General features: G+C 38.9%; 2 non-coding genes across 2 annotated transcripts; both read left to right on the top strand.

The window, feature by feature from the left end:
• Window positions 1–2,829: 2,829 nt before the first annotated feature.
• Window positions 2,830–3,024, top strand: LOC124888174. Its single transcript, XR_007046314.1, has one exon. It is a non-coding gene; the product is annotated as a U2 spliceosomal RNA (small nuclear RNA).
• A 1,907-nt stretch (window positions 3,025–4,931) lies between these two features.
• Window positions 4,932–5,127, top strand: LOC124888405. The gene has a single exon (XR_007046525.1). It is a non-coding gene; the product is annotated as a U2 spliceosomal RNA (small nuclear RNA).
• Window positions 5,128–6,303: the final 1,176 nt, after the last annotated feature.

Here is a 6,303-nt window from a genome sequence, read left to right as displayed (position 1 = left end):
TATACAGGTACAAATATTAATCATGGGTTACCTTGTAGTCCTTTGAGGTCATGAGCACCGTATAGCATTCCGATTCAGCAAATCGGGGTGTTACATCTTTGTGAAGCTTCCCTTGAAGAAAAGCATTATTGACATCTATTTGATGTAAGGGCCAACTTTTTTGTACAGCGACAGTAAGGACGGTTCGAATTGTTGTAGGTTTAACCACTGGACTGTATGTTTTCTGAAAATCAACCCTAAGCATTTGTATGAACCCTTTTGCAACCAAACACGCTTTGCACCTATCAATGGAGCCATCAGGCTTGGTTTTTATTCGATACAACCATTTACAGGGAGCAACATTTCTGGTATGGTTCGGTGGAACGAACTCCCAAATCTGATTTTTTATTAGTAAATCATACTCAACTTTTATAGAATCTCTCCAATATGAAAATTTTTGTGCTTGTTTGTGGGTTACAGTTAAATGGGTACAGGCTGGGTTATTTGGGCAGTGTAGTCAACAATTTTCCGTCGCTTGACAATAATATTTTGTAACCTTATCACTACACGATTTTGCTCTATTTGTGGAACTTGAACTATGGGTGCAGTGGGTGGAGGCAAGTCAAGAGAGAAAATTCTTGCACCTCTGTTAGCATGGAAGGATCGTGATGACTTTGGGCAACGTGATAAAAATGAGTAACTGGTGGTCGGCGATGTAGAGAGCTAGGATGCACAAAGAGGGCTAGAGGTTAGCTTTGAAATGGGAAGTAGTTTGAGGATTACCTGATTCCGGAGTGGTGAAATGATCTGACTCTGGGTTATTTCCCTGCGCAACACAAATTAAGCAGGTATCTTGGCGTGCACCTGGCTTGAACGGAATGGTGGGAGGAAGCAAGGTGAGATCTGGATTAATAATGGTGGAACTAATTTCCATATCTGGATTTTGATGTTGTAAAGTGTTTTCCCAATTTAAATATGAAAAGTTTTGTTTTAAGTGAGAAAAATATTATCAAATGGGAAAATTTCTTCTAAAAATTTTACATCCCGTGAGAGAAAAAGTTTAGAGCTGGTGGGGTCAAAACACTCATGGCAATGATGAGTGATGGAGAAACTGATATAAACACAAGGTTTGGAATATGGTTCTAATTTATTTTGGGTGTATGGTCATAACCATGGGTATCATAGACATCCAAATGTATGGAGAGATTCATAAGCAGGTGTTTCATTGAAAAAAACTTCAAATGAGGACTTGTTATCAAGAGTAGGAGTGGGCAGACGATTAATCAGAAAGATAGCATGATGGCAGGAAAATGTCCAAAAATTGGAGGGAAAACATTCTTGATAAAGCAATGTTTTGACGGTCTCAATAAGGTGTCAATGTCGTCTTTCACCCAGTGCAACCCTTTGACGAGTATGGGGGAAGAGACAAGGTGTTGTATGCCATTAGAATTAAGGTATGGTTTCGTGACTTTATATTCTCAGCCCCCATCAGTGTAAAGTGTGAGCATTTTGTGACCAAAATGTTTTTCAAGCACAAGATGTAAGCTTTGAAAGTGTTTTTGCACTTCATGTTTGTTTTTCATTGAGTATAACCAAATGTATTTGGTATACTGATCAACAAATAGACAATAGTAGCGTATTTTATCAATAAAGAGAATAGGGGATGAACCCCATAAATCATTGTAAATTATTTCTAATGGATGTTTGCTGGACAAAGTGTTTGAATAAAAGGAAAATCTATGAGATTTACTGCAGCAACAAGAATTACAATAAGTAAACTTGTCTTTTGAAGAATATGAAAGACGGAAACTGTTTAAAATGGAAAGCAAAACTCGAGAGTGGTTTTCGATGCCATAGATGTAAGGAAGGTCCAGCAATGGCAATGTTGATGTTTGGTCAAGTCAGGGACAACCATTCATAGAGACCTACTTAATTTGGGTCGCGCAGAAAAGGTTCTCCCATAGTCATATCCTTCACAAGAAAAGTAAAAGGAAAAAATTCTATGGAGGTTAGATTTTCTTTGCAAAATTGATGCACTGAAATGATTTTGCATTTGATAGCTGGAGCGCACAAAATACTAGAAAGTTTGAAGGCAGTATTTGATGCAGTTAAGTGAGTATTACCAGTTTGAGTAATCGATATCACATTACCATTGCCCATTGTCACTGCGTCCAGACCTTCAAATTCTTGATAATTGTGGGGCAAGTTGGTATCCAAGGTGATGTGGTGAGATACACCTGAATCAAGAATCCAGGGGTCACTCGGTGTTGTGTGCGCCGCAAAATTTGCTTTTGCTTCAAGGTGGTTATCGAATCGAGAGCGGCAAACATTTGCTATATGCCCAAATTTGTCACAAAGTTGACAGCGTACTCTTGATGATTGGTGTGGAAAGTTACGCCACTGATAATTATCCATTGATTACGCCACTGGGAATTATCCAGTGGATACTGAGAATGAGTGCTTTGATTAGGCTGCCTATATTGGGGAGGCCAGTTATTGTTGTTGGATGGGCGTCTATTGTTGCTAGGGCTAATGGAGCTGATGGAAGATTTGGCACTCGTTGAGCAACAGCTGAAGTCTTCTTGAGGTCCTCAGAGGAAAAGTTCATGATCAAGAAGCTTGTCAAAAAGTTCGTCATAGCTAATAGGAGGGTCCCTTGCCCGTATGGCTGCAGAGATCTCGCGGAATTCTGACTCGAGTCCACTCAGTATATTCACCACTAGTTTTTCATTATTAAACATTTATTGAATTAAAGACTATTTGGGAGGACTATATTTTTGCCTTTGCTCCTTGTGTTATGTTCACCAATTCCACATCAGAGGAAGATTGGAAGTAGACAATAGAGAGTTGCTCCTTTTCTCGGCCTTTTGGCTAAAGATCAAGTTTAGTATCGGTTCTTATCAGTTTAATATCTGATATGTGGACCATTGGTCTGCCCTATATTAACTCTATTTTTTGAGGGGAAGGTCCATTAAGGTAGCTTGCTACCTGGGCCTTCGTGCGTTGCTAAGTGTTGCACTACTGCTTTTCCCTGGCGTGCCCCACTAAATCTAGTTTAATCATTTAGCAGTTTATGAAAGGTGGTTCCGTGCATCTCAACTATTTCATCGAATCATCACACACACCTACCACCTCTTATGTATTGAGTAACTATGTCCACCAAGACTTGACAATGCACAACTAATCAAATCATCAGACACCTACAACCTCATACATAAATAACTGTGTCCAAGACTTCGGACAAATGGAAAGAAATTGTTGATGTCTTTTGTTTCTACAGGAATTCGAACCTCAGTCTCACATAATTTTCACCCATTTCATTGATAAATAGATAAATCTTGATGTTAGCCGGAAGACTACCTAAGATTGTGCACCTTAGCTCAGAACGTGTGATTGCTTAATAAAGGTCTCACATGTCGTATTGATAGAAACTTCGTCAGGTTGTTTTCAGTATCTATCTGCTTGAGCAGTGTTTCTAAAGTGGTGAAAGTTAGTTCAGTTGTAATTGAAAGGCGATCTTCCCGGTACTATTGATGAGTTGACTCTGAAAGCCGAGGAGAAAAAAGCCCAGCAGAGCAAACCTTCCTTCTGGGATTCGGTCACTGATTCAAAAGCAGGCGCTTTCAAATTTTCTTTTGATGAAAGACTAGTGATGAAGTATTCGCCAGTTAGTCCTGAGGCGATGGACTTTTAGCAATCTTCCTCAAACAGATGAAGCTGCAAGCATGAAATTTTATTTTTGTTTACATGACGAGGGATTATTAAGGAAGTTAATTGACATTTTATTCATTGATCTTGTATTTTCCAAGAGGAATAAGAAAAGGTCCAGACATCCCCCCCCCCCGCGACCGCCCTTCTGTATGTGTGTGAGATCACGGTGGTGTCTGTGCACCTCAACCATTTCACTGAATCATGGGACACCTACCACCTCTCACGTACTGAATAATTGTGTAGCCAAGACTTTGGCACATGGAAAGAAATCACAGAACCCCAGTGTCACATGATTTTCACCCATTTCATTGATTGCTAGACACCTCTGGATGCTAGTTAGAAGACTACCTTAGAATGTGCACCTCAGCTCAGAACATGTGATTGCTTTATAAAGGCCTCGCTTGTGGAATTATAACCTCACCAAGTGTGCTGATAGAAACTTCTTCAGATTGTCGTTTTCAGTATCTATCTGCTTGTGTGGTGTTCTCAAGTGGTGAAAGTTAGTTCAGCTGTAATTGCAAGGCAATCACATCAACCATCTTGTCTAATCCTTCATAGTCTGTGCTTGGAAAATAGTCACTATAGAGGAAGGTTAAGAAGGGTTGTGTATTAAGTTCATATTATGTCTTGATGGAGCCAGAAATCCCCTTCGATAGAAAATTTATATTCTGCTAAATGAGCAAAAAATGAATTATTTCCATTATCTATATAAACTGCTGAATATTTAGAACCATCTCCATCTTAATAAAGAAAGGGATAGCAAGAACAATTGAGAACTCGGATAACCTTGTGGCATGCTGCCAAATTTACTCTACTCTACACTGTCATCTTTCTTCCTTGTGATTCAACCACGACAGATATCTATTCAACTGCGGCTACACTTAAACCAAGAACTTGTATTGCTTCAAGACCTGATTCTATTGCAACATTTACCGTAACAAGACGAGCGTCGAAATAAAGGAAGATTATATTGAAGCCGCAAAAGAGATTTAAAAGGTTGTTACAGATTACAAGGTCAAATGTTAATTGTGACATTTTAGTATTTTCTTGAATCCACTTATATAAACTTTTGGCTCCGACACTGATTATCTTCTGTTAGTTTGTTCCTAACTTTATGTTGGGAGGACTATATTTTTGCCTTTGCTCCTTTTGTTATGTTCACCAGTCCCACATCAGAGGAAGATTGGAAATAGACAATAGAGAGTTGATATAAAAGCAAAGGCCTGTTGCAATTCAAAAACATACCTTTCTCGGCCTTTTGGCTAAGATCAAGTGTAGTATCTGTTCTTATCAGTTTAATATCTGATATGTGGACTATAGGTTCACACGATATTAACTCTACTTTTTGAGGGGGAAGGCACATCAAGGTAGCTTGCTGCCTGGTCCTTCAAGCGTAGCCTAAGCGTTGCACTACAGCTTTGTTCTGGCGCACCCCACCAATACTAATCCAACGTTTTTGTAGTCTGTTGTCTCAGCCCAAGTTACTGTAATAATAAAGTTTTATAATGTACTTTAATGTTATGCAGTGGGAGTTGTTGGAGAATGACCTAACTTATAAGGTCCTTGTTGAGTGAACTCTACTTTTCATACTCTTTCGCAACCTTAATTATGCAGTTTTTGTTGTGCTATGGATCAGACGATATCTTCCTTAGACATGTAACATGATCTCTTCTGTTGCCTATATTACTTTCTGTAGTTTGCATAGTGTATATTGTTGTTGTAGTTACACTGGGTATATTGTTGTTCTTGTAGTTAGCATCTCTTCTTGATGCCTTTTTTGTTACAACCACTTACGTCATCTTAAAAAGAAAATCTTTCCTAGATTATGTAAAAGTAGGTATTTGTTGAGTGTACTTAGTTCGAACTTAGCATGTTTTTGTAATTGTCTAGTAATCGGCGGAAATTTCTCACTGTACTTATTTTATTTCTGGCTTCCTCTCTGTTTGTTTTTGTTTTTAGAGATCAGGTTCAAACTACTAAAGCTAGTAGGAAGAGTCAAAGCGAATTGGACTTTCCAATATTTGTAAGGTAGCACAGCTCCCGGTCTCTTTCCTGTCTATTTGCGTTGCTAAGCTGACACAGGGGTTTGTTTAATGCCCATTTCAGGAGCGGGAATATTGAATTGAAAGACCTTTCTTCTGCTCGCCACTTCTTTCGCTGACCCTATTCACCTCCTTTGCGGAATACCAGAAAAAGAGATGAATTAGCGGATCATAGGGGCTAAGTCGAAGCATGCCTGAACCTTCTTTGGCAGAGACGGAGTTAATATACAATCCCACTTTGGAGACGAGGGATTTGTTAGAGAATGTACTTGGCCTGGTGGTCAATGAAGTTGTTTGAGCATCATGACCTCTAGGTTTAATTTTCAGCGAGACAAAACAGATAATATGCATAATCAATGCTTAACTGAATTTTGCTTGAATTCATAGTCAAAGAGTTCTGATGTTGATGCCTATCTGGTAGAGGAAGTTGTATCATCAGTTTTGCAGCGTTAATTATGCAGTTTTTGTTGTGCTAAGGATGAGACGGCATCTTCCCTAGACATGTAATACGATCTCTTTTATAGCTATTACTTTCATTTGCATCTTCTTGATACCTACAACTACATCTATG

This window comes from Capsicum annuum, chromosome 10 (assembly GCF_002878395.1).
Source record: "Capsicum annuum cultivar UCD-10X-F1 chromosome 10, UCD10Xv1.1, whole genome shotgun sequence".
Taxonomy (NCBI): Eukaryota; Viridiplantae; Streptophyta; class Magnoliopsida; order Solanales; family Solanaceae; genus Capsicum; species Capsicum annuum.
This window is presented reverse-complemented; position numbering and strand designations above follow the sequence as displayed.